Source organism: Oncorhynchus keta, chromosome 15 (genome assembly GCF_023373465.1).
Source record: "Oncorhynchus keta strain PuntledgeMale-10-30-2019 chromosome 15, Oket_V2, whole genome shotgun sequence".
NCBI lineage: Eukaryota > Metazoa > Chordata > Actinopteri > Salmoniformes > Salmonidae > Oncorhynchus > Oncorhynchus keta.
This window is the reverse complement of record NC_068435.1, coordinates 373,968-385,478: the sequence shown is the minus strand read 5'-3', so window position 1 is coordinate 385,478 and position 11,511 is coordinate 373,968. Positions and strand designations below refer to the sequence as shown.

Here is an 11,511-nt window from a genome sequence, read left to right as displayed (position 1 = left end):
AGGTTGAGTCAGTCCTTCCTGGCTGTCTCAGATAACATATAATCAGGTCTGAGTGACCTCAGATCTTTGGAAGGAGGAGGCCAGGGTTTGGGGGGTGAGTAGGGGAAGGTTAGCTTTCTGTGTGATGTATTCTCTTCATGGTCCGGTTACTAACAGCTGCATCACATGAGCTCTTAGTGACGTGCAGATAGAGGTTTCATTTCCTCATCACCTACAGTAGATGCAGATAGAGGTTTCATTTCCTCATCACCTACAGTAGATGCAGATAGAGGTTTCATTTCCTCATCACCTACAGTAGATGCAGATAGAGGTTTCATTTCCTCATCACCTACAGTAGATGCAGATAGAGGTTTCATTTCCTCATCACCTACAGTAGATGCAGATAGAGGTTTCATTTCCTCATCACCTACAGTAGATGCAGATAGAGGTTTCATTTCCTCATCACCTACAGTAGATGCAGATAGAGGTTTCATTTCCTCATCACCTACAGTAGATGCAGATAGAGGTTTCATTTCCTCATCACCTACAGTAGATGCAGATAGAGGTTTCATTTCCTCATCACCTACAGTAGATGCAGATAGAGGTTTCATTTCCTCATCACCTACAGTAGATGCAGATAGAGGTTTCATTTCTTCATCACCTACAGTAGATGCAGATTGAAGTCGTTCTTATTGTGGAGAAGGAAATAAACATCTGTAGAAAACAGACGGAAAACCAATGATGTCATCCCTGACTTGACACAATCATCCGTTGTCTCACGATTATGACCTCGTTCCTGTCTGTTGGTGTCAGAGAGGAAGAAACAGGAGGGAAATTACAATAAAGGATTGTGTTTGGTATGGTGTGAAAATTAGAGGGAGGGGACAAGGAGAGGAGGAGGGAGTGGAGGTGTGAAAATTAGAGGGAGGGGACAAGGAGAGGAGGAGGGAGTGGAGGTGTGAAAATTAGTGGGAGGGGACAAGGAGAGGAGGAGGGAGTGGAGGTGTGAAAATTAGTGGGAGGGGACAAGGAGAGGAGGGGCGAGTGGAGATGTGAAAATTAGTGGGAGGGGACAAGGAGAGGAGGGGTGAGTGGAGGTGTGAAAATTAGTGGGAGGGGACAAGGAGAGGAGGGGTGAGTGGAGGTGTGAAAATTAGTGGGAGGGGACAAGGAGAGGAGGGGCGAGTGGAGATGTGAAAATTAGTGGGAGGGGACAAGGAGAGGAGGGGTGAGTGGAGGTGTGAAAATTAGTGGGAGGGGACAAGGAGAGGAGGAGGGAGTGGAGGTGTTAAAATTAGAGGGAGGGGGCAAGGAGAGGAGGGGTGAGTGGAGGTGTGAAAATTAGTGGGAGGGGACAAGGAGAGGAGGAGGGAGTGGAGGTGTGAAAATTAGAGGGAGGGGACAAGGAGAGGAGGGGTGAGTGGAGGTGTGAAAATTAGTGGGAGGGGACAAGGAGAGGAGGAGGGAGTGGAGGTGTTAAAATTAGAGGGAGGGGGCAAGGAGAGGAGGAGGGAGTGGAGGTGTTAAAATTAGAGGGAAGGGGTAAGGAGAGGATGAGGGAGTGGAGGTGTGAAAATTAGTGGGAGGGGACAAGGAGAGGAGGAGGGAGTGGAGGTGTTAAAATTAGAGGGAGGGGGCAAGGAGAGGAGGGGCGAGTGGAGGTGTTAAAATTAGAGGGAGGGGGTAAGGAGAGGAGGGGCGAGTGGAGGTGTTAAAATTAGAGTGAGGGGGCAAGGAGAGGAGGAGGGAGTGGAGGTATTAAAATTAGAGGGAGGGGGTAAGGAGAGGAGGGGCGAGTGGAGGTGTTAAAATTAGAGGGAGGGGGCAAGGAGAGGAGGAGGGAGTGGAGGTGTTACAATTAGAGGGAGGGGGTAAGGAGAGGAGGGGCGAGTGGAGGTGTTAAAATTAGAGGGAGGGGGTAAGGAGAGGAGGGGCGAGTGGAGGTGTTAAAATTAGAGGGAGGGGGCAAGGAGAGGAGGAGGGAGTGGAGGTATTAAAATTAGAGGGAGGGGGTAAGGAGAGGAGGAGGGAGTGGAGGTGTTAAAATTAGAGGGAGGGGGCAAGGAGAGGAGGAGGGAAATTAGAGGGAGGGGGCAAGGAGAGGGAGGGAAAATTAGAGGGAGGGGGTAAGGAGAGGGGGGGAAATTAGGAGGGAGGGGGTAAGGAGCGGAAGGGAGTGGAGGTGTTAAAATTAGAGAGGGAGGGTGGAGGTGTTATAATTAGAGAGGGGGGGTGGAGGTGTTATAATTAGAGAGGGGGGGTGGAGGTGTTATAATTAGAGAGGGGGGGTGGAGGTGTGAAAGAGATGCTGACAGTCATGGCCGTCACCAATGTTGTTGGTGATGTTATTGACAGGTCTGAAGCGTCTCCTGGACATCAGCCACGAGCACAAGTTCCCCAGTGAGTATTCGTCATTGCCCAGCATTCCCGTGTAACACTGTTCTGATCTAGACCGTCTGCTCTCCAGAGCTAGACAGTAGTCTCTCCTCCCAGTCTGTTCTGTCCCCATGTTTCTCCTCCTTCACTCTGTCCCCCTGTCTCTCCCACTTCACTCTGTCCCCTGTCTCTCCCACTTCACTCTGTCCCCTGTCTCTCCCACTTCACTCTGTCCCCCTGTCTCTCCCACTTCACTCTGTCCCATGTCTCTCCTCCCAGTCTGATCTGTCTCCATGTTTCTCCTCCTTCACTCTGTCCCCCTGTCTCTCCCACTTCACTCTGTCCCCTGTCTCTCCCACTTCACTCTGTCCCATGTCTCTCCTCCCAGTCTGATCTGTCTCCATGTTTCTCCTCCTTCACTCTGTCCCCCTGTCTCTCCCACTTCACTCTGTCCCATGTCTCTCCTCCTTCACTCTGTCCCCTGTCTTTCCTCATTCACTCTGTCCTCCTGACTCTCCTCCTTCCAGCTGTCCTCCTGACTCTCCTCCTTCCAGCTGTCCCCCTGACTCTCCTCCTTCACTCTGTTCCCCTGTCTCTCCTCCTTCACTCTGTTCCCATGTCTCTCCTCCTTCACTCTGTCCCCCTGTCTCTCCTCCTTCACTCTGTTCCCCTGTCTCTCCTCCTTCACTCTGTTCCCACGTCTCTCCTCCTTCACTCTGTCCTCCTGACTCTCCTCCTTCCAGCTGTCCCCCTGTCTCTCCTCCTTCACTCTGTCCCCTGTCTTTCCTCCTTCACTCTGTCCTCCTGACTCTCCTCCTTCCAGCTGTCCTCCTGACTCTCCTCCTTCCAGCTGTCCCCCTGTCTCTCCTCCTTCACTCTGTCCCCCTGTCTCTCCTCCTTCACCCTGTCCCCTGTCTCTCCTCCTTCACTCTGTTCCCATGTCTCTCCTCCTTCAATCTGTCCCTCCATCTTCACCCTGTCCTCATGTTTCTCCTCCTTCACTATGTACCCCTGTCTCTCCTCCTTCACTCTGTCCCCCTGTCTCTCCTCCTTCACTCTGTCCCCTGTCTCTCCTCCTTCACTCGGTCCCCATGTCTCTCCTCCTTCACTCTGTCCTCCTTCACTCTGTCCCCCTGTTTCTCCTTCTTCACTCTGTCCTCCTTCAATCTGTCCCCCTGGTTCTCCTCCTTAACTTTGTCCCCCTGTTTCTCCTCCTTCACTTTGTCCCCCTGTTTCTCCTCCTTCACTCTGTCCCCCTGTCTCTCCTCCTTCACTCTGTCCCCCTGTCTCTCCTCCTTCACTCTGTCCCCCTGTCTCTCCTCCTTCACTCTGTCCCCCTGTCTCTCCTCATTCACTCTGTCCCCCTGTTTCTCCTCCTTCACTCTGTCCCCCTGTTTCTCCTCCTTCACTCTGTTCCCATGTCTCTCCTCCTTCACTCTGTTCCCCTGTTCTCCTCCTTCACTCTGTCCCCTGACTCTCCTCCTTCCCTCTGTCCCCCTGTCTCTCCCCCTTCACTCTGTTCCCATGTCTCTCCTCCTTCACTCTGTCCCCCTGTTTCTCCTCCTTCACTCTGTCCTCCTTCATTCTGTACCCATTTCTCCCCCTTCACTCTGTCCCCATGTCTCTCCTCCTTCACTCTCTCCCCGTGTCTCTTCTCCTTCACTCTTTCCCCCTGTTTCTCCTCCTTCACCCTGTCCCCCTGTTTCTCCTCCTTCACTCGGTCCCCTTCTCTCCTCCTTCACTCTGTCCTCCTTCACTCTGTCCCCCTGGTTCTCCTCCTTCACTCTGTCCCCCTGTATTTCCACCTTCACTCTTTTCCCCTGTCTTTCCTCCTTCACCCTGTCCCCCTGTCTTTCCTCCTTCACCCTGTCCCCATGTTTCTCCTCCTTCACTCTGCCCCCCTGTCTCTCCTCCTTCACTCTTTTCCCCTGTCTTTCCTCCTTCACCCTGTCCCCATGTTTCTCCTCCTTCACTCTGTCCCCCTGGTTCTCCACCTTCACTCTTTTCCCCTGTCTCTCCTCCTTCACTCTGTCCCCCTGTTTCTCCTCCTTCACTCTGTCCTCCTTCATTCTGTACCCATTTCTCCTCCTTCACTCTGTCTCCCCGCTCTCCTCCTCTCATTCTGTGCCCCTGACACTCCACCCCTCACCCTGCCCCTCCTCCTCTCACTCTGTTCTGATGCTGTCTCACTCTCTCCTCCTCCCCAGTCATTCCCTTCAAGACTCAGATGGCCATGGAGCTCCTGGAGAAGGGTCGTGTGAGGTTCTGGACCCAGGTTGAGAAGTTCACCGCTGGCTGCCATGTGGACTATGTCTTTAACGATGCGATCGTAGAGAACGGAGAGGTGAGGAAACACACACACACACACATCTCAATCATCAACTCACACACACATTATGGTCAGAATACACACACACACAAACACACATCTCAATCATCAACTCACACACACACACACACACACACACACACACACACACACACACACATCTCAATCATCAACTCACACACACATTATGGTCAGAATACACACACACACACACATCTCAATCATCAACTCACACACACATTATGGTCAGAATACACACACACACACACACACATCTCAATCATCAACTCACACACACATTATGGTCAGAATACACACACACACTCACACACATCTCAATCATCAACTCACACACACATTATGGTCAGAATACACACACACACACATCTCAATCATCAACTCACACACATTATGGTCAGAATACACACACACACACACACACACATCTCAATCATCCACTCACACACACATTATGGTCAGAATACACACACACACACACACACATCTCAATCATCAACTCACACACACATTGTGGTCAGAATACACACACGCACACACACACACACACACACACACACACACATCTCAATCATCAACTCACACACACATTGTGGTCAGAATACACACACACTCACGCGCGCACACACACACACACACACACACACACACACACACACACACACACACACACACACACACACACACACACACACACACACACACACACACACACACACACACACACACACAAAACACATATATACACACACACACTTGTAAGAACACTCCCAAGCAAGCATGTTCTCACATGTAGATTTCTGTGTCACATTTCCCTCCTCTAGAAATACCAAATGAACTTTGACAAGAACTCAGGCATCATTGAGATGTTCATGGACTCTCTCGCGGTCACAGACGAGGGAACATTCACCTTTAACCTCGTGGACGGGAAGGCCAAGGGGTCCACCAGCCTGGTGCTGATTGGAGAAGGTAAGGCCACACCCCACCTATTACCATGACTGCCACCACAGGGGTTCAGTCACCATGCCTACCACAACCAGTGGGTGTGGCTCTGATAGCAGTGACATGTTGTGTCCACTAGGGGGTAGGAGAAGACCAGTAGTGTTTAGACTCAAACTGCATGTTCATGTGATGGCTTTGGTGTAGTGTTGGTTCAAATTCTGACAACTGTCTGGGGGAAAGTGTGGTAGTGGTGAAATATGGCTGTGTTCCTATAGGTTACTATTCCGACAACTGTCTGGGGGAAAGTGTGGTAGTGGTGAAATATGGCTGTGTTCCTATAGGTTACTATTCCGACAACTGTCTGGGGGAAAGTGTGGTAGTGGTGAAATATGGCTGTGTTCCTATAGGTTACTATTCTGACAACTGTCTGGGGGAAAGTGTGGTAGTGGTGAAATATGGCTGTGTTCCTATAGGTTACTATTCCGACAACTGTTTATTATTTATTTAGTTTTTTAAATTATATTATTATTATATATTATATTTATTTATTATGTGTAACTTCTTCTACTTCTCCAGAGTTCAGAGAGCTCCAGAAAAAGTCTGAGTTTGAACATGCTGAATGGATCAGAAGACAAGGTGTGGAATATATTGTTTTGCACTTGTCATGTTGTTAGATGATTGATATTATATTGCTGCAGAGTGTTGTCCTGTCGCGGTATTAACTCTGTCTGTTGTCTGCAGAGTGCTGTCCTGTAGCGGTATTAACTCTGTCTGTTGTCTGCAGAGTGCTGTCCTGTCGCGGTATTAACTCTGTCTGTTGTCTGCAGAGTGCTGTCCTGTCGCGGTATTAACTCTATCTGTTGTCTGCAGAGTGCTGTCCTGTAGCGGTATTAACTCTGTCTGTTGTCTGCAGAGTGTTGTCCAGTAGCGGTATTAACTCTGTCTGTTGTCTGCAGAGTGTTGTCCAGTAGCGGTATTAACTCTGTCTGTTGTCTGCAGAGTGTTGTCCTGTAGCGGTATTAACTCTGTCTGTTGTCTGCAGAGTGTTGTCCTGTAGCGGTATTAACTCTGTCTGTTGTCTGCAGAGTGCTGTCCTGTAGCGGTATTAACTCTGTCTGTTGTCTGCAGAGTGCTGTCCTGTAGCGGTATTAACTCTGTCTGTTGTCTGCAGAGTGCTGTCCTGTAGCGGTATTAACTCTGTCTGTTGTCTGCAGAGTGCTGTCCTGTAGCGGTATTAACTCTGTCTGTTGTCTGCAGAGTGCTGTCCTGTAGCGGTATTAACTCTGTCTGTTGTCTGCAGAGTGCTGTCCTGTAGCGGTATTAACTCTGTCTGTTGTCTGCAGAGTGTTGTCCTGTAGCGATATTAACTCTGTCTGTTGTCTGCAGAGTGTTGTCCAGTAGCGGTATTAACTCTGTCTGTTGTCTGCAGAGTGTTGTCCAGTAGCGGTATTAACTCTGTCTGTTGTCTGCAGAGTGTTGTCCTGTAGCGGTATTAACTCTGTCTGTTGTCTGCAGAGTGCTGTCCTGTAGCGGTATTAACTCTGTCTGTTGTCTGCAGAGTGCTGTCCTGTAGCGATATTAACTCTATCTGTTGTCTGCAGAGTGCTGTCCTGTAGCGGTATTAACTCTGTCTGTTGTCTGCAGAGTGCTGTCCTGTCGCGGTATTAACTCTGTCTGTTGTCTGCAGAGTGCTGTCCTGTCGCGGTATTAACTCTATCTGTTGTCTGCAGAGTGCTGTCCTGTAGCGGTATTAACTCTGTCTGTTGTCTGCAGAGTGTTGTCCAGTAGCGGTATTAACTCTATCTGTTGTCTGCAGAGTGTTGTCCAGTAGCGGTATTAACTCTGTCTGTTGTCTGCAGAGTGCTGTCCTGTAGCGATATTAACTCTGTCTGTTGTCTGCAGAGTGCTGTCCTGTAGCGATATTAACTCTATCTGTTGTCTTTCTCAGGTCCTCACTTCGTGGACTATCTTGGTTTCCAGGTCACCCCAGAATGCAACGTGCTGCTGAAGGCCACGGTAAGGTTCTATAACAGTAAGGTTCTATGACGGTAGGTTTCCATATTTCACTGTAAGGTTTTATCTATGATGGTAATGTTCTATATATGATAAGGATGTATGACGGTAGGTTTTATCTATGACGGTGGGTTTTATCTATGATAGTAGGGTTTATCTATGATAGTAGGGTTTTATCTATGATAGTAGGGTTTTATCTATGATAGTAGGGTTTTATCTATGATAGTAAGTAGGGTTTTATCTATGATAGTAGGGTTTTATCTATGATAGTAAGTAGGGTTTTATCTATGACGGTAGGTTATATCTATGACGGTAGGTTTTATCTATGACGGTAGGTTTTATCTATGATAGTAGGGTTTATCTATGATAGTAGGGTTTTATCTATGATAGTAGGGTTTTATCTATGATAGTAGGGTTTTATCTATGATAGTAAGTAGGGTTTTATCTATGATAGTAGGGTTTTATCTATGACAGTGGGGTTCTATTTTTGACGGTAGGTTTTATCTATGATAGTAGGGTTTTATCTATGACAGTGGGGTTCTATTTTTGACGGTAGGTTTTATCTATGATAGTAGGGTTTTATCTATGACGGTAGGTTTTATCTATGATAGTAGGGTTTTATCTTTGATAGTAGGGTTTTATCTATGATAGTAGGGTTTTATCTATGATAGTAAGTAGGGTTTTATCTATGATAGTAGGGTTTTATCTATGATAGTAAGTAGGGTTTTATCTATGACGGTAGGTTTTATCTATGATGGCAAGGTTTTATCTATGACAGTGGGGTTCTATTTTTGACGGTAGGTTTTATCTATGACGGTAGGGTTTTATCTATGATAGTAGGGTTTTATCTATGACGGTGGGTTATATCTATGACGGTAAGGTTCTATCTATGACGGTAAGGTTCTATCTATGACGGTAGGGTTTATCTATGACGGTAGGTTATATCTATGACGGTAGGTTTTATCTATGACGGTAGGGTTTTATCTATGACGGTAGGTTTTTTCTATGACGGTAGGGTTATATCTATGACGGTAGGTTTTATCTATGACGGTAGGTTTTATCTATGACGGTAGGTTTTATCTATGACGGTAGGGTTATATCTATGACGGTAGGTTTTATCTATGACGGTAGGGTTTATCTATGACGGTATGGTTTATCTATGACGGTAGGGTTTATCTATGACGGTAGGGTTTATCTATGACGGTAGGGTTTATCTATGACGGTAGGTTTTATCTATGACGATAGGGTTATATCTATAACGGTAGGTTTTGTCTATGACGGTAGGGTTTATCTATGACGGTAGGGTTTATCTATGACGGTAGGGTTTTATCTATGACGGTGGGTTATATCTATGACGGTAGGGTTTTATCTATGACGGTGGGTTATATCTATGACGGTAGGGTTTATCTATGACGGTAGGGTTTATCTATGACGGTAGGGTTTATCTATGACGGTAGGGTTTATCTATGACGGTAGGTTTTATCTATGACGGTAGGGTTATATCTATGACGGTAGGTTTTATCTATGACGGTAGGGTTTATCTATGACGGTGGGTTATATCTATGACGGTGGGTTTATCTATGACGGTAGGGTTTATCTATGACGGTGGGTTTTATCTATGATAGTAGGGTTTTATCTATGACGGTAAGGTTTTATCTATGACGGTGGGTTATATCTATGACGGTAGGTTTTATCTATGACGGTAGGGTTTTATCTATGACGGTAGGTTTTATCTATGACGGTAGGGTTATATCTATGACGGTAGGTTTTATCTATGACGGTGGGTTATATCTATGACGGTAGGTTTTATCTATGACGGTGGGTTATATCTATGACGGTAGGTTTTATCTATGACGGTGGGTTATATCTATGACGGTAGGTTTTATCTATGACGGTAGGGTTTTATCTATGACGGTGGGTTATATCTATGACAGTAGGGTTTCATCTATGATAGTAGGGTTTTATCTATGACGGTAGGGTTTATCTATGACGGTAGGGTTTTATCTATGACGGTAGGTTTTATCTATGACGGTGGGTTATATCTATGACGGTAGGGTTTTATCTATGACAGTAGGGTTTTATCTATGACGGTAGGTTTTATCTATGACGGTGGGTTATATCTATGACGGTAGGGTTTTATCTATGACGGTAGGTTTTATCTATGACGGTGGGTTATATCTATGACGGTAGGGTTTTATCTATGACGGTAGGGTTTATCTATGACGGTGGGTTATATCTATGACGGTAGGGTTTTATCTATGACGGTAGGTTTTATCTATGACGGTGGGTTATATCTATGACGGTAGGGTTTTATCTATGACGGTAGGGTTTATCTATGACGGTAGGGTTTATCTATGACGGTAGGGTTTATCTATGACGGTAGGGTTTATATATGACGGTAGGGTTTATCTATGACGGTAGGGTTTTATCTATGACGGTAGGGTTTTATCTATGACGGTAGGGTTTATCTATGACGGTGGGTTATATCTATGACGGTAGGTTTTATCTATGACGGTAGGGTTTATCTATGACGGTAGGGTTTATCTATGACGGTAGGGTTTATCTATGACGGTAGGGTTTATCTATGACGGTAGGGTTTATATATGACGGTAGGGTTTATCTATGACGGTAGGGTTTTATCTATGACGGTAGGGTTTTATCTATGACGGTAGGGTTTATCTATGACGGTGGGTTATATCTATGACGGTAGGTTTTATCTATGACGGTAGGGTTTTATCTATGACGGTGGGTTATATCTATGACAGTAGGGTTTTATCTATGATAGTAGGGTTTTATCTATGACGGTGGGTTATATCTATGACAGTAGGGTTTTATCTATGATAGTAGGGTTTTATCTATGACGGTGGGTTATATCTATGACAGTAGGGTTATATCTATGACGGTAGGGTTTTATCTATGACGGTGGGTTATATCTATGACGGTAGGGTTTTATCTATGACGGTGGGTTATATCTATGACAGTAGGGTTTTATCTATGACGGTAGGGTTTTATCTATGACGGTGGGTTATATCTATGACAGTAGGGTTTTATCTATGATAGTAGGGTTTTATCTATGACGGTGGGTTATATCTATGACAGTAGGGTTATATCTATGACAGTAGGGTTTTATCTATGATAGTAGGGTTTTATCTATGACGGTAGGGTTTTATCTATGACAGTAGGGTTTTATCTATGATAGTAGGGTTTTATCTATGACGGTAGGGTTTATCTATGACGGTGGGTTATATCTATGACGGTAGGTTTTATCTATGACGGTAGGGTTTTATGTATGACGGTGGGTTATATCTATGACAGTAGGGTTTTATCTATGATAGTAGGGTTTTATCTATGACGGTGGGTTATATCTATGACAGTAGGGTTTTATCTATGATAGTAGGGTTTTATCTATGACGGTGGGTTATATCTATGACAGTAGGGTTATATCTATGACGGTAGGGTTTTATCTATGACGGTGGGTTATATCTATGACGGTAGGGTTTTATCTATGACGGTAGGGTTTTATCTATGATAGTAGGGTTTTATCTATGACGGTGGGTTATATCTATGACAGTAGGGTTTTATCTATGACGGTAGGTTTTATCTATGACGGTAGGTTTTATCTATGACGGTAGGTTTATCTATGACGGTAGGTTTTATCTATGACGGTAGGGTTTTATCTATGACGGTAGGTTTTATCTATGACGGTAGGTTTTATCTATGACGGTAGGTTTTATCTATGACGGTAGGGTTTATCTATGACGGTAGGTTTTATCTATGACGGTAGGGTTTTATCTATGACGGTAGGGTTTTATCTATGACGGTAGGGTTTTATCTATGACGGTAGGTTTTATCTA

General features: G+C 45.8%; 1 protein-coding gene across 1 annotated transcript in view; it reads left to right on the top strand.

Moving 5' to 3' along the window:
• myom1a (myomesin 1a (skelemin)) overlaps positions 1-11,511 on the top strand; it is a 198,575-nt gene that overhangs the window by 59,561 nt on the left and 127,503 nt on the right. The gene's annotated exons all lie outside the window — the stretch shown is intronic.